The following is a 20,880-nucleotide window of genomic DNA, read 5'->3' as shown; positions in this document are numbered from 1 at the left end:
CATACAAGAGAAAGTAAAAATGTACAAACAAAAAGCCACCATCGACGATAAACTCTGTGACTTTCTGATCAATAACCATCCCATTACCCCTGTTTTCTACACACTTCCCAAGATCCATAAGAATTTGACTTCCCCACCCGGCCGTCCCATAGTCGCGTCCACCGATTCATTATTATCACCCATTTCCATTACTCTTGAGAAAATACTTACTCCACATATCTCCAAAATTGCCTCGTATCTGAAGGACACCAATCACTTCCTGTCCATAATTAGTTCCATCACGAGTGTCCCTTCCAACTGCTTGTTAGTTACCCTAGATGTCTCAAGTTTGTACACCAGTATTAGTCACCACGAGGGCCTCCGTGCAGTTGACAAGTTCCTGGATACTCACATGGACCTTTCTCCTCCCAAGAAATTCTGTTTGGATATGCTTGAGGTGGTCCTTACTCAGAATTTTTTCCTCTTTGAAGATCAATTTTTTCTGCAGTGTAGAGGGACCGTGATGGGATCCAACGTCGCGCCCCCCTATGCTAATATCTACATGGACTCTTTTGAGCATAACCATATCTACCCTCATCCACTATTCGAGAATCAGGTGGCATTGTGGAAACGCTATATAGATGATATTTTTCTCATCTGGACAGGTGATATTACATCACTCACTTCCTTCTTCTCTGACATTAACAACGCCACTGACAATATCTCGTTCACTCTCCATCACAGTGACCATTCTATCAATTTCCTTGATACCACTGTTATTATCAATCCTGATCATACCCTCTCGACGGATTTGTACACAAAACCGACAGACAGAAACAGCCTTCTCCTATACTCTAGCTGTCACCCGCGACACATCAAGAGATCCCTACCTCACTCCCAGCACTGCCGTGTCGACCGGATCGTGTCAGATTCCTCCACCAGGGATGCACGACACATCGACATGGATAAAAAATTTTTAGCAAGAGGCTATCCGTCTTATGCAAAACCTCTGACCCTCACTCCAACCTCTGACTCTCAGAGCCGCAAGAGCATTCCTTTTGTTAGCACCTACCACCCATTTAGCCCTCTTATAAATGGCGTCATTTTCAAACACTGACCATTACTTCATCTAGCATATCCCACTGTCCCTGAGTTTGTTTCTTGGCCCCTGATCTGTCATAAACGTCCCCAGAACCTTAGGGATTCCCTAGTTAGGGCTGACATTGGCCCCTCTAAGCCATTGGCTAAACAGACCTTCTTCTCTTGCCAACGCAAGGGTACTTTCCCTTGCTTGCATTGCCTCCAATGCTCGCACATCACTAAAGGCGAATTCTTCACACACCCACGCACCGGGAAGAAGTTCCCAATCCCTGGATACTTCACCTGTGAATTGAATTACGTCATTTACCTGATTAAGTGCCCATGCAGCCTCGGGTATGTTGGTGAGACCACTCAGCATATCCGTGACCGCATCAATAAGCATAAATCCACGATTTGCTGTAAACTGACTACCCTACCCATTCTGGCTCACTTTCATACTGCTGGTCACTCCATCCCACAACTGAGATTCCAAGTGATCGAACAAATTATCCAACCCCGCCGCGGCGGAAATCGCATAAAAACTCTCAGGGAACGTGAGGCGTTTTGGATTCATACTCTTCAAACCATGGAGCCATTAGGGCTTAATAGGGAATATGACGCCCCCCGGTGATTTATCTATACCCTTTGCCTGGTTGGTCTTTTCTCATTCCGATTGCCTTGTATATGGGACTCCATTACTGTCAGCTTTCACGCTGGCTCTAATGGACTTCGATCTTCTATATGTCGTTTATTCATGTTGGCCTGCGTATTTATATATGTATGCGCGTCACATGTGCAGATTTGTGTGTGCATGTGTACACACACATGTGGGGATACGCATGCATATACCCATGCGGTCTTTCTTCCCCTTTTGCCAAGTTCCTTTTTCTTGCAGGACCTTAATCCTTTTTCCTTTTTTTCCCTTTTTCCCTTCTAGATTTCACATCATTGAACCTCACCTGCACCACTACCTTCCAGCGGTACACCCCTATTCACGCCCCATCACAGGTAATACGGTAGATAATTTCTCTCCCTCACTGACCGCCCCATTGCTATTGATTCTGTGCTCCACAGACATGCATATATGGCCTCTCCCCTATGCGCGTCCTACTGCGCTCCACCGCGCGCTACCGCGCGGTCACATGACGGAGCACATCATGTTCACCACCACGCGCATGCCCTATTGCGCGCCACCGGAAATGACGCCTCTCACGTGACACGGCCGGCCCCTTCATAATGGCGCCGTCCTTCCTGTGCATGTCACGTCGCCGCAGCTGCTTCCACCGCCACATGTGCCTGTCCCGGTCATCTACTGCAGGTACCCCCGCTCTGGAGCCTTCACTCACTCCTCATCCTTCTCCAGCTTACTAAACCTATTTATTTTTTCAGGCGTCCACTCACCTTCCACTCTCCTCATATAGTGACCCTGTCACTCCTCCACTTACGGTATGTGCCCTAATCTCCTGAGGCTTTCCAGTATACTCATCTGCCGCATTCCTCCTTTCCCTCCTTTCCCATTTCCTCTCTCTCTCTCTCCTTCTCTCCTTTCTCTTTTCTTGCTTCTCTTTGCCTCTTATCTTTTCTTTCACCCCGTGTTTTCTCTCCTTTTTTTCTCTCTCTTTCTCCCCCTCCTCCTCTGTTGATCCTTTTCTTTCCCTCCGGATTTTCTTCCTCTTATTTCTCTTCCTTTCTCTCATTCTCTCTCTCCCTCTCTCTCTTTCTTTCTTTCTTTCTTTCTCTCTTTCTTTTCCTTTTTCCCCCTTTTTTTCCCCCCTCTTTCTTTCCCTCCTTTCTTCCCTCTTTTCTTTCTCTCCCATTCTCCCCCCTCTCTTTCTTTCTCTCTTCCTTTTCTTTCTCTCCTTTCTTTCCACTACGGACATTATCTCTGGCTGTTCCACTATCTGTACCCTGATTAATATTGTTCCTTCTGGTACATATGCCTACTTATGTTGAACCTTTCTTTTTCATGCTACTAAGAAGCACACTCTGCGAAATATATGGAACCTCACCTCCTTTTGTGAAAATTTCCGGTTGTCCTATGTGACCCGTGTCTCTCCGCTGTAACCAGTAATGTATGTTCCGCTCGCATTGTATCTCTTTTGTACATATGTATTATATTTGTGTATATATTCATTTTATGTATCACGTGTATATACATGCACTTATCACTATTGTTATTTGTTCACACCTTTCAGGCAACTACCTTGAGAAAGGCTTTATGCCGAAACGTTGGTGCTGTTGCTCTGGTTAGGTTCCCTTTGCAGTGTGTCAATAAATTCACTTTTGCATTCATTCCTTTGTCCTCATTTTGAGTGCCGGGGTTTACTTCATTACGTACATATGTCTTTTTACCCCCTGAGCACCTCCATTAACGGGTGGTAGAGCCTGGAATTTCCATACTCGTGCAGTCTTCCGAGTAACTGTCCAAGCCGGGCAAGATGGTCTTCGAACAAGGCAGAGAACACAATGATGTCATCCAGGTACATCAGGGTAGCCTCAAAGTTTAAGTCTCCCAAACACTTTTCCATCAGCTGTTGAAGTGTGCCCGTAGCATTGGAGAGCCCGAAGGGCATCCGGTTAAATTCAAACAATCCCATAGGGAGGATGAAGGCAGTTTTTTCTTGGTCTTTCTCGGCCACAGCCACTTTCCAGTATCCACTTGCTAGGTTCAAGGTGGAGAAGTACTTTGCCTTCCGCAACGCTGTCAAGGATTCCTGGATGTGGGGTAACGGATATGAGTGTCGCACAGTGCAGGCATTGAGTTTGCTCTAATCTACACAAAACCGGATGGTCACATCCTTCTTCTTGTCGAGCATCACCGGTGCCGCCCAATGGCTCTGACTACTCTGCACTACTCCTGAATCCAGCATCTGCCTCAGTAATGTCTTCACCTCTTAGTACATCTTGGGTGGGATTTGCCGGTGTCGGTCTCGAATTGGATGCGCGTCCCCAGTCGGTATCTCGTGTGTGATCGCTTCGGTACAGCCAAAATCTTCATCGTGATGGGCGAATGCGGCCTGATTTTCCCACAGCATAGCTTCTATCGTCAGCAGACACTCAGGTCCAAGAGCCTTCACATCCACCTCCATTTGGTAAAGGATGATATGCCCATTCCACTCTGGGGATGGCTTCTCTTCGGGCCCTGCAGCGACTGCCAAGGTCCACCCAGCACCTTCGATCGGCAATAAAGACATCTCTTTCTGACTCACCACTTCACCCTTGTGTAGGTACACCAGGGCAAGATCTGTCCCCCGTGGCAAGGTGACTTCCCCGGGGCCCACATTCAAAGCTCTTATGGGGCCGTGTCCTCGCTGGACCACAGCTATTGTACGAGCTATCATGTCATCTTGGTCCGCTCTTCCACCTACCACAGGCGGAACTATCACCTCCAGCCCATCAAGGTTGTGATGAGTCCCCACTGGAAGATGTAATATACTTTTTCGCTTGGGAGGCAGGATTACAGACTCCTTCCCAGAGGCCCTGATGACCCATACCACCTGATAAGATGGCACACTCTTCTGCATCCCACAGACTAGGATCAATCGCTGCAGGGCTTCTTGAGTAGGCTTGTGTGTGGCAGCCTTCTTCCAATAACTGGGTCCTCGTTTGGTGAACATTATCAGATCGCGTTCTCATAGGATATTCATTCCCAGTACTACAGGCACATCTTCTTTGATGGGCTCAGGGACTTGCAGGATCCCTTTCTTTCCTACTTCTTGCCCACAGATTTGAATATTCATCCACACAACCCCTGTGGCTGGGATCAGCTGTTGATTGGCAGCAAACAACCGGATCAATGTCTCCTTCTCTGGCTTAGCCACGGCCTGAAAATGCTGTTTGAAATATGATTCTGGCATCATTGTCACTTGTGAAGCGGTATCTATCAAGCAATCCACTGGAACGCCCTCAAATTCAGCACACAGGATGGGACTCCAAGCAATCAAGTGTTCATTATGATAACGAGCGGCCTCTCTTCTTTCTTCCCCCACAGAGTGCCGTGTTACTGCGGGGGTTGGTAGTTTAACGGCGGCTGTTGCTGGCTTTGAGCATAATTCTGGCAGTCCCTGGCAAGGTGCCCTTGTCCTCCACATTCCCAGCATTGGATGCATCCTCTTCACCGAGGGGCACCCTGAGCCTATCTTCGTGCCTCTGATGCCTGGCGGGGGGAAGCTTGCACCCACTGACCCCTTAAAGGTCGAGCTGAAGGATGGTTATATGAGTGCATTGAGTCAGACTGTTGTTCTCCCATTCTTTGCTCCATCCGGGTTAATTTATCTTGCATACTGACAAGAGACTGCTGCAAGTCGTCCACTACCTGGACCAGCTCCTTCTGATGATTTGGGTCTCCTCTGGTATTGACACCCTGGACAAGCATCACACCAGACGCGTAACTGTCTTCCTTGCTTCGGACCACTGCTTCTGCCAGGATTTGACGGAATGAAAGAGTTGGATCTACACGGACCCGGTCTGACAGCGCTCTCCTCAAGGATGTGCTATGCAGTCCCAGAATGAATTGCTCCCGGAGTATCAGGTCTGTGGAGCCTATGCCACCATGCCCATCAGTCTCTTTCCTTTGCACTTCAGCCAACACTTCTTGCAGTGATGTCGCATACTGAGAGATCCCTTCTTCTTCCTGCTGTAGTCTAGAGAACAATTTGGCACGGAGGTGTCCCGCACTAGCAGTCTCACCTTAGATCTCTTCCAGGAATTTAACTAGCTCCTTCAGGGTACTACGGGTGAGTTCCGGCTGTAGACAGACGTTTTTACGGGCCTCTTCCTCCAAGGCAGTCAAAGCAATGTCCACTTCAAGAACTGTGCTGATGTTATAAATCTTCAGGGTGCTTTGCAGCCGGGACACCCAATCAGACAGGGGCATATTATTGCCATCAAATTTTGGAAGCACACTAAATATGGTGCCCATAGGGAGTGTCCTTGCAGGGATTCCACCAATGCCCACAGCATCCCCGCTAACACTAGCACTCTCGCCGTTGCCACCTGCTGCCTGCATCTTGGTGACAGTAACCCTGCTCGTAATGCCACTTGAAGCGATGGCCAAGGGACCACCACAATGCAAGGAGACTACAGTACGCAAGATGAGGTGCAAACAACAAAGGGTTAATTTATTCACAGGCAAGGAATGCAGTGTTAGGAAAGTGTAAACATGGGTATGCAATGACTTAAAACAATTTACAAAAGTGATATTCTCTAGCTGGGCCGTCAAATGGCTCGGTGCACCAACTATTACAGATTAGTGTATTTTTCAAAAGGGAAAACAATACAATAAAATACAATAAAGTACAGTATGCTGCTACTCTAACTATAGCCTGACTGGCCGCTGCAACATCGGCCGCACAGCTACCGTGCTCTGTCTATAGCAGCCTATCCTAAGCCCTAAACATATGCACACATGGGGTTAACACTCACAGTAAAGTTGGTGTCTCAGTTCCTTCCTGGGGGCCCCCTGCAGTTCTCTGCAAGATGATGCGACATTCTCCCTGGAAGCCCTGGGCAATGTGGTCTTGTCCTTGTGTGAAGATCCCGATTCTGTTCCTAGAAACGGTGAATTCCCTCCTCTGGATTCCTTCCTTGTAAATCTTTGTGGCTCCTCACAGCAACACAGGAAAACCACCTTCGTTATCCCCAGAAGGGTATACACAATCCCACAAGTTCAGTCAGTTACAAGCTGCACGTTTTCTCCTCACAGCATCCAGCATATCAGTCTCCTGCAGACTCCCAGCTCAGAACACTCTCTGGGAAAATAGCCCCTCCCCTCTCCATAGCTGGCAGAGAAAACCAAAACAGTCTTTTGAAGGGTAAAACAGAATGTACCATCACATCAGCCAAGTGGGTGCTGTCTCTTAAAGTGGCAGTGTGTCTCTGCTGTCCATAGCAATGTCAGCCCCTTACACATACAAGAAGCAGAGCAGGTTGGTGTCGGGGGGTACAAAGGACCAGAATAAGACCCTGCACTCACGTTCTGCCCCAAAGCACACAAGAATAATTTTATAAAAACTTCATAAGGTAAGTATTTAACAGCCACTGAGCAGATCCGTATACAACAGGTATCAGATTAATCAGCTTCACAATGCTATTATGTCCATGCTTTTAGTTTTTAGGGCCAAATCCTTCCGACAGATTCTCTTTAAATAAAGAAGTTGTTTACCAGCAATTTATGGACTAAGGAGAAGGGGCTGTTACTCTCCTACTCTAACCAAGAAACAAAATGAATGGTCTTAACCCTCAAGTCAATGGGGAGCACGTGAAGCTGCAGAAACCATACATTTACGCAACATATTCTGACGCCTACAGTGAGGTACTTTACAGGATAACCCTACGTCTATGGAATCAGTAATAATAATCCAAGAAAAGTCTCACTTCTAGAACAGACACAGAGGAGTAGAATGTGCTGCTGGTAAAATGGTTGTGTAATGAATTTACCCCAGAAGCCTCCACCATTGTTCTCCTGGTATGTTGGGTGGCACATACATAGAGCGCAGGGCTTCTAAAAATGAATTAATGCAATGCAAAACTTACATTATTAGCACATCTCCAGCCAAAAAATAGCAATCCATATGTGATCTCCTTTTTTTTCACACCAATAAAATGGGCAAGTATTACCATCAAAATGGATCATAGTAGTGCATGCTGCAATTTGAGCAGACCGATGTAAAAACAATTGTGTGACACATTGACTTGCATTGGTTCTGTGCTGTCAGTATCATTTCCATTTTCCACATGAACAGCACACAGACCACTTATTTGATCATCTAAGAAAAAAACACTCTATTTGCCGTGATATTTTTTCATGGCATTTTTGCAATGTTTTTTCTTTACAAAGAATGCTGCAGAAAGATTTTTCTTAAAATGGATTCTCCAGGTTTACTAGTTTTTTAGTGCATTGATCTGCACTATAGAAAAATAAAAAACACTGTTATACTCACCCACCCCTGTTTCGGAGATGGTTCTTTGTTGAAAGGCTTCAGCAGTGACGTCATGACCTGTCACTGGGATTAGCGGTTAGTGATCCTAGTGATTGACTGCAGTGGTCAAGTGTGCTGGAGGCGTAAAGTCACTGCTGCAACCTGTAACAAACACCGGAGTAGCGGTAGAGCGGCAGCATGGAGGTGAAGTGGGTGAGCATTGGTATGTTTCTTGTTTTCTAAGCCTATGAAAAAATAAGAATTAATCCTTGGACATCGTTTAAAGGAGTGATGGGGATCATGATATCTTTTTACAGATGAATGTAGAATATTTAAAGTGGTATGTTTGTGAGCCATGGAGGATATTCAGCTACAGTCTAGTCCTGCCTATGTATAAAATATACTATATTGAGAAATAACTATCGGAAAACTAATACCAACGGATTATCAAAAGCTAAAATAATGGAAAAGGAGTATTACAGTGTCAAGGAGTAGTAGAGTCCTCTGGGTAACCTCATCTTTTACAAGTTGTTGTTTATGGACAATCTCTTTGTATTAGAAACTTTCTCAGTGATCAGCTGTGATCTCTTGGAAATGTTCTATGTCCCTGCAGCGCCACCTTGAGGAAAAAGAGACATTACACAGTTCTTGTTTTAATGAATGCTCGGTGGACTACACAAATACGACACACTCGCAAGAGATAAAAAATGCTCTTTGTAGCTGCTTTCTATCTTGACGCGGTTCGGAACTGGAAACATTCCCTTTTGATAACTCATTGTTCCATAATACAGTATTGTATTTGTAAATGGATGTTAAAATTAGACAACCCCTCTAAATATCTTACAATCGTCAGTTCTCGCTGCTACCTGATTCAGCTGTGCTTATGCTATTCCATGTGAACATTGTAATATAATAATATACCATATGGCTCATGTGGAACTTATTTTCCAGTCTTTTATAAATTACCAAGAGTTATAAAGGTGAAAATATGTAAAAAAAAATCTGATCATTGTAATAATTGTTTCTTCGAGACGTTTTAAAGACCTTGCAGAACCACACAATGTGCCATCTAAGCAGGAAACAACATCTGTGGGAAAGGGAGTTACGCAGATCAGAAAATGCTCAGTATGGAGATTTATAAATAGGTGTCTTATAATAGTAGCAGTGATTAGCCATCAGATAAAATGCTAAAACAGTGATCAGATAAGAATAGAGTATACATGCAATCATCATACATATATTAATACACACATAGGCATTACACAGGAAACCGGTGACTGTTCAACTGAATAACATTGATTATCTTCTGAAAATGGCACCCATCAGTGGGCATTTATTACATAAACAGTAAGCAATATAAAAATGATAGTGTTGGCCCCCTGAAAAATAACCTGGGTGAAATGTTGGATGAGGATGAAGGAAAGGCCAATCTACTAAATGCCTTTTTCTCTACAGTTTTTTTTCTAACAGAAAAGCTAAGCACTGGCAGGGTTTACATGACGGACAGAAAGATTAATTCAACAACAGCCTGCCCATAAGATCGGTGTGTGTGTGTAAGCAGGTTGCGGGATGCAGTGACGGACAGGAGGCAGAGCAAGGGTTATCGATTTCACTTAACAGTGGAATACTCCACTCAGGGAGGCAACCAGTTAAAGGGAGGACAAAAACAGTTCAGTTGCAAAAAGATAAGACCAGGGAAAAAATAGTGGCAGTTCGAGTTAGATCAACTTAGCCTGTCAGTCGTTTTCCAGGACTTGGCAATTACGGAGCAAGCGATGACGCCAACAATGTCTGGTGTGGGGTTGTTCTGGTGGGGTTCTGTAGTAACGTTGGTCCATCTTATGGCGGCAGTGGTCGGTCTGCTGTACCTTCGGCTGAGGCCCTAGTCCATATGCTGCAGTGGCAGACAAGGTTCGGGCCACAGCATTATACAAGCCCAACATGGCTCAGCAAATATAAACTCTAATGTGACACGTGCGCTTTACTCACAGGCCAAAGCCTTTGAAACCTTGTTTTCTGTAGTCACCGGCACACTGCACCTCTCTCTGGTTGTCTCTAATCCCCGCTGTCGGCGGCGGAGAACTAACGGGCGCAATCCTGCACAATGACGGTGCTAGCAGGATGAGTGACTCCTCTCAGCGCAGGTCCCTCTGCAGATGTGGGGGTGACCCTCTCAGTGCTGCCTGCCATGGCACCAGTACTCTGTGTGGGGAGTGCACTGCCCCGAGTTGGCGTGGAAGACCTTGCTGCTGCGCACGCTTTTCCTCTTATAGAACCCCACCTCCCCGGGTCAAGAGGTGGGTCCGGCTTCTCATTTCTTCCCCCAAGCAACAGGGGATGCAGCCTTAACAGTTCCGGACTCAGCACGCAGGTACCCACGGTCTAGTCATCCCCCATATGTGTGTTTAACCCCTTAGTTACCAAAACAATTTTAACCTTAATGATCAAGCCAATTTTTACAATTATGACCACTATCACTTTGCAATGTTACAGCCCTGTAACACTTCAACGTATCCCACTGATTATGAAATAGTTTTTTGTGACATATTGTACTTCATGTTAGTGGTAAAATTTCTTAGATAAGATTGCATTTATTTATGAAAAAAACGGAAATTTGGCCAAAATTTTGAAAATTTAGCAGTTTTCAAATTTTCATTTTTGTGCCCTTAAATAAGAGAGTCAAGTCACACAAAATAGTTAATAAATAACATTTCCCACATGTCTATTTTACATTAGCACAATTTTGGAAGCATAATTTTTTTTTCGTTATTTAGTTATAAGGGTTAAAAGTTGACCAGAGATTTCTCATTATTCCAACAAAACCATTTTTTTGGGACCACATCACATTTGAAGTGACTTTGAGGGGTCAATATGACAGAAAATACCCAAAACTGACACCATTCTAAAAAATGCACCCCTCAAAGTGCGCCAAGCCACATTCAAGACGTTTATTAACCCTTCAGGCGCTTCATGATAACTAAAAAAGCGTATAAGGAAAAAAATAACATTTAACTTTTTTAACAAAAATTTACTTTAGACCCAATTTTTTTTATTTCACAAGGGTAACGGGAGAAAATGGACAAAAAAATTTGTTGTGCAACAAGATCCCACATGTGGGGAAAATCCACTGTTTGGGCGCATGGCAGGGCTCAGAAATGAGGTAGCACTGCTTGACTTTTTGATTGCAAAATTGGCTGGAATCGATGGTGGGCAACATGTCGTGTTTTGAGACCCCCTGATGTGTCTAAATAGTGGAAACCCCTCAATTCTAACTCCAACCCTAACACAGCCCTAAACCCAACCCTAACCCCAACATACCCCTAACCACAACCCTAACCCCAACCCCAACACAACCATAACCCCAACACAACTCTAACCCCAACACAACCCTAACCCTAGCCCAACCCTAACTCCAACCGAACCTTAACCCAAACACAACTGTAACCCCAACACAACCTCAACCCTAACCACAACCCTAAACCCAACCTTAACGCTAATACAACCCTAACCCCAGATCTAACCCCAACCCTAAAACTAACTCCAACCCCAACCCTAACCCTAACTGCAAAGAATGGAAACAATAAAAAAAGATTTTATTACTTTTATCTAACTAAGGAGGAAACAAAGGGGGGTTGATTTACTATTTTTTTATTTAAATCATTGTGATAGGGTATATAGATAGATAGATAGATAGATAGATAGATAGATAGATATAGTATTTATATATATATTTATATATTTGTCCCCAATTCAAGTATACATGGCCCCCTCATCCCCATCCTGTTATACATGGCCCCCCCATCCTTGGGTACATGGTCCCCTTATCCCCATCCTTGTAAACATGACCACCTCATTCCCATCCTGGTATGCATAGTCCCCTCATCCTCATCCTGGTATAAATGTCCCCTCATCCTCATCCTGCTATACTCGGCCTCCCATCCTGGTATACATGGTCCCCTCATCCCCATCCTGGTATACATGGTCTCCCATCCTCACCTTGGTATACATGGCCCCCTCATCCCAATCCTTGTATACATGACCTAAATTGAGACAGTTACCAAATTTGCTGGACTATAAGATGCACTTTTTTCTTCCAAAAATTTGGAGGAAAATAGGGGATGCTTATGATAGTCCAGATGTACCTGCTGTGGCTGTGGATGGGAAGGTGGGGGAACTGCAACAGCAGACAACAGGTCACAGGAAGCAAGAGCTGGCTGCTGCAGGTAACCTGTGCCCTCTGTATTAACTGCTCCCCACGCCCATAGTCACTCCCACCTTTTGGCGCTGACTCAGTGCACAGAAGTGAAAGGCATTATGGGTGTGGGGAGCAGTGAATGTTAATTTCTCTTTAACAGCTGGCTCATGCTTTCTTTGACCTTCTCGTCTGTTGCTGCCACTCCCCCACCTCCCCATCCACAGCAGGTACATCTGAGCTATTAGAAGCACCCCCTATTTTCCTCTAATTTTTTTGAGGAAAAAAGTGCATCTTATAGTTCGACAAATATGGTAAATGTCTCAATTTAATGTAATCATTTTTTTTTTTTTTTACAAATTTTGGGTTACCACACATGAAGTCCCTCTAGCAAAAAAGACCGTGTAAAAATACTGCCTAAAATGTTTCACTAGAACACAGCATAGTTATATGGTATACTGTTGCCAAAATGTAATATAAAATAGGTAGGCAAAAAGTAGGACGCAAGTCACTGTTTTATTTTGTCATTAACTATTTTTTAATTTGGAAAGAGGGAAATATTTTTGGTTTAAAACTCTCCTAATTCTTAACAAAATATTTAGAAGTCGAAATAAAGAGGCCACTATGTAGCTACATGCACGAAAAGTTATTGGCGGTAACAGCAAACAGTATTCTTTTGTCGTCTACAATTGTCAAATGCGACTTCTAAAACAGTTGCAAAAACATAACCTTTTACTGTTCATTGTATTATTTTAATGTTTATAATTATTTTATATTATTTTTTTTTAAAATATTGATGATAGCTCCCCCTTTTACCCAAATTGAAACATAATTTAATGATATCAAAATGCTAAATTGTGAAGTTGCTACACATAGGTTCATGACCAGACAAAAATATGCAATAACAGCAGACTGTATGGTCATGAACTGTATATAAAGTAGATAATTAAAACAAGTTAAAAAAAGAGAATGAAATGTTTTATAATAAAGGTGAAGAAAAAAATTCTGCCACGTCTTTACAATATCACTTCCCTAAAGCAAGGACCTGCAACTGGTCGCTATATTCTTGTGATGTGAGTACATGTCTAATAATAGGTTATTAGAGCAATAAAATGAGATTAAAATAATATTATAGGATTTTGTAGATTTCTCTTAAATCAAAATGTATTGAGTGTCTCAAAATACAGGACTCACAGATGGGCCTCGTTCACACATCATTATTTTGACCGTATTTGCACCCGTATTTGTGAGATAAAATCAGGAGAAAAATAATCAGTGAAAAAGTACCGTATATACTTCCGTATAAGCCGACCCGAGTATAAGTCGACCCCCCTAATTTTGCCACAAAAAACTGGAAGAGCACAGGAAAAAAGCAGTGGACCCATATAATTAAGATGGCAACACAGGTGCAAGAATACCGATGAGACAACCGCTCACAGCCTACCAATACATGGAGGGGGCGGTTGCTTGGTGTATTAATGCACAATAAAAATTTGTATGCGGCGCTGTTCACATTATGGCGATGCACAGCATCCAGGTAAACAGCCAAGTAGTTACACCCTTCTATTAGATCAGGCGGGCTGCCCAGCGCTATCAAAATGCATGACTTGTGAACAGACACCGCAGTTACAAGATCAAATGGGCCCAACTGCTCCCTGAATAACAAAAGTGCAAAAAACACATAAAAAATGTGAGGTATTAGCTGCGGTGTCTGTTCACATGGCATGCATTTTGATAGTGCTGGGCAGCCCGCCTGGTAAATTTAAAAAAAAAAAAATAGATACCAATAAAAGTAAAACTAATTGAGACATCAGTAGGGTAAATGTTTTTGAATATCCATATTGAATCTGGAGCCCCATATAATGCTGCATACAGTTTATGATGGGCCCCATAAGATGCTCCTTACAAAATATGCCCTATATAATGCTGCACAAAGGTTAATAATGGCCCCATAAGATGCTCCATAGAATAATATGCTCCATATGCTGCTCCATAAAGGTTATGGATCCATAGATTATGCGCATATGCTGCTCCATAAGATGCTTCATAGATTATGCCCCATAAGATGCTCCATAGACTATGCCCCATAATAATAATAATTTTTATTTATATAGAGTAAACATATTCCGCAGCACTTTACAATTAAGCGGGGACATGTACAGACAATAAATTCAATACAAGTTAAGACAATTTATACAGTGACATTAGGATTGAGGTATAAATATGATACTCGCCCTGTCATGGAACTTCCTGTCTGTCCTGTTATTTAAGTCCTCCTTGCCTGAGTATTTTGTGATGTTGGCTCCTGAGCTCCTGCCTGGTGTGCTGGTGAACTCCTTGCTATTGCTGCTCATTACTTGGTGGTCTGCCTTGCCTCGTTCAGCTGCCTTCCATTTTCTGTGTGCTCCTGGATCCTGACTGAGGTTGCCTATTGACCGGAATACTTGGGTGCTGCCTCTCACCTCAGAAGCTGCTGTAGTCAGTAAGAAATGTAAGGGTCTGCTTCCATATGGCATATTTGCTGCAGATTGGACGCTGCATACAGCCGCAGCGTCCAGATGTTACAGCATAGTGGATGGGATTTTATGAAACCCCATATCCACTATGCGTACAAAGATGCAGGTGCCAAACCTGCGTATGCGCATATGCGGCGCGTCTTTATAGACTGCAGCATGTCTATTTATCTTGCGGAGACGCACGGTCTCCGCATGATAAATAGCACCGTTCTATGTATAGGATGCGGTGATTCCGCATGTGTTCAATGAATACATGCGGAATCACCATGCATACAAAAGCTGGCAGTGCTTTGGACAGGGCAGGTGTCCGCTGCATCCTAAGTGCTCGGAATACGCCACGTGGAAGCATACTCTTACTTCTTTGTATCTTCTAGAATACGTTTGTTGGGCTATGGTGCGGGACTTGAGCGGGACTTGTCAGCTCTTAAAGTTACCTTTAGAGACCTTCCCCTGTCAACGCTTCTTCTACCTATTATTGGACTACCACAAAAAAAAGTACATTTCCACTACCCCCTTGCTGGATACCCACGTTTAAGTACTATGTGCATACCCACTGATATCTTTAATAGACTTCCTCGTTTTAAGGGAACCTGTCACTCGCCCAGGGCATTTTTAAGTAAAAGAGCCACCCCTCAGCAGCACTAAGGCTGCATTCTGTGAATGTGGCTCTTCTGTTTCTGACCCCCTAGTAACACCGAAATATTGACTTTTATAACTAGGTCCCGATACCTCTATTGCATCCCATAGGTATGGTGTGTGTCCCTGTATCAGCCACCTCCCAGCTGTCCATCATGCCCCTGTCGTACATCTGGGCGCCGCCTCCAAGCCATCCATCATGCCCCTGTCTTGCGTCTCGGCGCCGCCTCCCATCCGTCCCTCATGCCCCTGTCTTGCATCTGTGCACCGCCTCCCATCTGTCCATCATGCCCCGGTCTTGTATCTGGGCGCCGCCTCCAAGCCATCCATCATGTCCCTGTCTTGCATCTGAGTGCCTCCCATCCGTCTATCATGCCCCTGTCTTGCATCTGGCGGCATCAGGGGACTCCAAAACATGCAGGCTTGATGACCTGATGTCAGGTCCTGGGCAGCGCCCAAGAACTGTTGTCACAGCGAAGGCGCCGGCATACAACACAGGAGGAGGTGGCGGCGCACAGGGGCATGACAGACGGATGGGAGGCGGCACGCAGACGCAAGACAGGGGCATGATGGAGGGCTGGGAGGCGGTGCCCAGATGCAAGACAGGGGCATGAGGGACGGATGGGAGGCAGTGCCCAGATGCAAGACAGGGGCATGATGGACAGATGAGAGGTGGCGCCCAGATGCAAGACAGGGGCATGAGGGATGGATGGAAGGCGGCGCCCAGACGCAAGTAAGAAGCATGATTTATGGCTTGAAGGCGGCGCCCAGACGCAAGACAGGGGCATGATGGACAGCTGGGAGGCGGCTGATACAGGGGGACACACAATATCTATGGGACGCAATATAGGTATGGGGACCTAGTTATAAAAGTCAATATTTCAGCATTATTAGGGGTCAGAAACAGAAGAGCCACCTTCACAGAATGCAGCCTTAGTGCTGCTGAAGGCTCTTTTACTTAAAAACGCCCTAGGGGGGTGACTGGTTCCCTTTAAGTATTTTGTGCACTTTTGTATCATATCCTTGCTGGACTGCTTTGTATAAGTGGTCGCGTCCCACTATTCAGTTTGCTGTAATTTACTATATTGTGCTGAGCACCTCGTTTCAATTGCAGGAATATCTATGTTAGTTCTGTTTCCATTTCTCTTTTGTTTAAATACATCTTTTTGCTGCAGCTTTGTTCTCAGACTGGTTGTATCCCATGCTATCAGATTCCTTAGTACCTACATAATTGTTACAGATATGGTTATTCGGACATGTCTTCCCAGTGAATTCTCCACTTATATCATGTGCTTTATATCTAACCCAGGGGGTATTCTTGCATATACTGAATAATATTTATCATACTTTTAGGTCATACTTTGATGTACATGAAAGGGCAGTACTAGAGCCTGTCCATGTTGAGTGGGGTCGCCAATTTGTGCATATTTAAGGTGAAAATCTCTATAGTAAGGTAGGGATCATTGAGGTATCTTTAGGATTAGTTATATTGGTGCTCTACCAATTTTTCCCTAAATATAAATTTTATATTTATGTACCCTTTCCTGGTTTTTGGCACCTCTATGTAGCATATTAATATAGATATATCTCTTTTTAACTTTGGAGTATACATCTTTACTGTCTTGGTTTTAATAGTATGTATTCCCTAGAGGGGAAAAAAAACATTACTAAACTCCAGTACTTGGCCCTGTACATAGGGATAAAATAGCATTCATCATACACCATGCTAATGCTCTTGTTGTTCACTTAATGTTTTAAAAGTGGTCCTGTCACCAGGTCAAAAATGGCCAGTCTATCTGGTATCACAATAAAAATCACATTATCTCCAGGAGGAACCAGCTTTCAGGGATAAAGATTAGCAATTGAGATGTTGTCTGTTGTTCTTTAATAACAATCTTTATCCTATATGCTTTTTTAGTTGGTACAATATACCTCTAAACACATGATGTCCTTCCGGAATTTCGGCCAAATATTTCTAATTCTTCCCCCAAGTTAAGGTGAGAGACTTCAGCTGTGTTGAAGTCCGCCAGGAGAACTCTTGCTACCTTTTTTTTTTTTTAGGATAGCTCTCCTTTTTCTCTTAGGTCTGGCTTTTTAGGCAAGTTTGCCTATCTGTTTCCTGTTTTTTTTTGTTTTTTTTAGTTGTTAACCTACTGTTTCCTTTTTAGGAGTGTTATGCAGATTTTATCTTACAATGTCAGGGGTCTCAATAGCCCCCTTAAGAGATTTGCAATATGGAAGGAGATCAATCACATTCACTCTGATATTGTTTGTTTACAGGAAGTTAAGATGGCACTTGACCACTAACCATATTTCCAGCACAAAAAAATCAATTCAAATCCTTAGGTCCTTCTAAGAAAGCTGGAGTCATTACTTTGGTAAGTGGAGATGTTCCGTTCAAATTGCTCAATGAGGTTACTGATTCCTTGGGGAGATATCACATCCTTGTTTGTCTCCTCTATAATAGGCTCTGCACGGTAGTGAACACCTATGTTCCCAAAAAAAAGGCAAATTTCTTTCTTAATTAAACTCCATAAGAAAATTAACAAAATGAAATCCGGGGACCTTGTCCTTGTTGGAGACTTTAACATAATACCCGACAGCAGTTTGGATTCTACCTCATCGGTCAGGTACAAGGCCCCAGTACTAAAAAATTGTCTTATTCAAAATTAATACTACGACACATTTCGCTGCCTTAATGCGTCTTCAAGCGAATACACCCATTATTTGGATGTCCATATGACATCCACATGAATTGATCTGATTCTTACAAATATTTTTACATTAACTAAGTTTCAAAGTATTAAAATCATGAACAAGTCATTATCTGATAGTTCCCCGGTCTTAGCACAATTCACACTAGGCCCATTCCCAGAGAATACCCGTCTCTGGAAAAACAACCCATCATTTTTTAAAATAGCTGAGTTTAGACAAGAGATTGAAAATCATATTGCCAACTTCTTCAATGAAAACCAATCAGAGGAAATTGATATTTTTACACTATGGAACGCCCACAAGGCTGTATTACGGGGAAATCTCATTCAGATTTCCTCGAGGTATAAAAAGAAAAACAGAGAAAAAATTGCCACATTACAAAAACAGATCAATGAGAAAGAGGAACAACAAAACATTCTGACACTTTCTACCCCTGCCCTTCAAGGGGAAATCTTAAAACTTAGAAAAAGCCTAAGACTCAAAATTAGCCAAGAATACGAGACAGTAATCAAGGCCTCAAAATTTAAGACTTACACATCATTGAACAGACCCACCAGATACATGATGGTGAAACTGAAACGGGAGAGAGTTAACAGAATAATAAACAAGATAGTCTCCCTCTCGGGCAAACCCAAAACACACCCTAAAGATATTACGAACTCATTCGCAGAATTTTACCAGCGTTTGTATAATCTTTAAGATGACCCTGGGGCCCCTGTTGTAGACCACAAATCTATTAATAATTTCCTGGCAGACATCAACCTTCCCAGGTTGACTCAATCAGACTTGGAACAAATTGACAGCCCCTTCTTGGAAGGGGAATTATTGTCCGTTATCAATAATTACAAACCCCAAAATCCCCGGGACCGGATGGTTTCTCCTCCGAATATTTCAAGACCTTTACTAAAGCCTTGATCCCACATATGGTCTCAGTATTTAATGCAGCGTCCTCTCGGGGCTCCTTCCCAAAAGAGATGCTGGAAGCTGTAATTGTTCTGATTCCGAAAGCGGGTGGGGGACCCGGAGAGGATGCAAAATTACAGGCCAATATCACTTATAAACAATGACATTAAAATTTATTCTAAATTACTTGCCGAACGGTTAAAAAATATACTCCCTCGATTGCTCTCCGATGACCAGATTGGCTTTGTAGAGGGACGTCAGGCGGCGGATGGAATGAGGAGAGTTTTGAATTTACTTACCAAGGCAAATCTATCCCATACTAGATCAGCGTTTCTGGCATTGGATGCAGAAAAGGCCTTTGACAGGCTGAATTGGTCTTACCTGGAAGTAACTTTAACTAAATTTGGTTTTAGCCAAGGAATCTTGTCATCGGTCTTTGCGTTATATTCCTCCCCCACCACCAGAATTTCTGCTAATAATTGCCTCTTAAACCCGTTCCCCATTTCGAACGGAACAAGACAGGGGTGCCCTTGCTCTTTGTATTAGCGATAGAGCCACTGGCTGAAAAGATCAAATCCAATAAGAATATTGCAGGATTTGATTTCCACTCCCGTCATTCTAAAATTGGACTATTTGCCGACGATCTCTTTTTGACCCTACTGGACCCCTCTAATTCCATCAGAGCACTTGCTGCAGACTTGGAAATGTTTTCAAGGGCCTCCTATTTCAAGATTAACTCTCACAAGTCGAAATTCTTGACCCTCAACATGACTAAAACGGAAATCGAGGAGCTAAAGAGAAGTACTGAGTTTGCCTGGGAAGATAAAGGGTTACCGTATATACTCGAGTATAAGCCGACCCGAGTATAAGCAGACCCCCCTAATTTTGCCACAAAAAACTGGGAAAACGTATTGACTCGAGTATAAGCCTAGGGTGGGAAATGCTCCATAGATTATTCCCCCATATGGTGCCCCCATAAGAAGCTCCATAGATTATTCCCCCATATACTGCCCCATAAGAAGCTCCATATTGTTCCCCCATATACTGCCCCCATTAGAAGCTCCATATTGTTCCCCCATATACTGCCCCCATTAGAAGCTCCATATTGTACCCCCATATACTGCCCCCATTAGAAGCTCCATATTGTTCCCCCATATACTGCCCCCATTAGAAGCTCCTTAAGATTATTTCCCCATGTGCTGCCACTGCTGCAGCATGTAAAAATAAAAAAAGACATACTCACCTCTCCGTCGCTGGGTGTCAGATTCTCACCTGTCCTGCGTCCATGGCTGCTCACCGCTATCTGCCACGTCATCAGTCAGTGACGTCCAGACTGCAGGGGGCGCGGCGCGCACTAATCACGTCACCGCGCCCTCTGCTGTCTCAAGTCACTGACCGATGACAGACAGCAGCAAGCAGCGATGGACACAGGACAGGTATCGCTATACTTACCCGTCCTGACGCTGTGTCTTGAGCCCCCAGCTTCTCCGCGCTCTCTCTTCCTGCCTTCAGCGGTCACGTGGTGCCGCTCATTAAAACTCATGATATACGCATATTCATGAGTTTTAATGAGCGGCACCACGTGACCGCTGAAGGCAGGAAGAGAGAGCACGGGGAGAAGCTGGGGGCTCAAGACACAGCGTCAGGACGGGTAAGTATGACCTGACACCCCCGCCCCCCTCCCCCTCTGACCCCCCGGTGTATATGACTCGAATATAAGCCGAGACGGGGACTTTCAGCCCCAAAAAACGGGCTGAAAATCTCGGCTTATATTCGAGTATATACGGTAGTTTATCTTGGAATCACTATAGCTAGTTCTATCCAAGCAACTGTCAAAGCAAATCTAAGTGGGATCCTTGCAACTGTCTCTCAGGATATTTCCTTTTTCAGGCAAATTGAACTATCTATGTTTGGTAGGGTGATGGTTGTGAAATCCATC

The sequence above is a fragment of the Dendrobates tinctorius genome, unplaced genomic scaffold (genome assembly GCF_039654945.1).
Source record: "Dendrobates tinctorius isolate UK_male_01 unplaced genomic scaffold, ASM3965494v1 ptg000019l, whole genome shotgun sequence".
Classification (NCBI taxonomy): Eukaryota; Metazoa; Chordata; class Amphibia; order Anura; family Dendrobatidae; genus Dendrobates; species Dendrobates tinctorius.
This window is presented reverse-complemented; position numbering follows the sequence as displayed.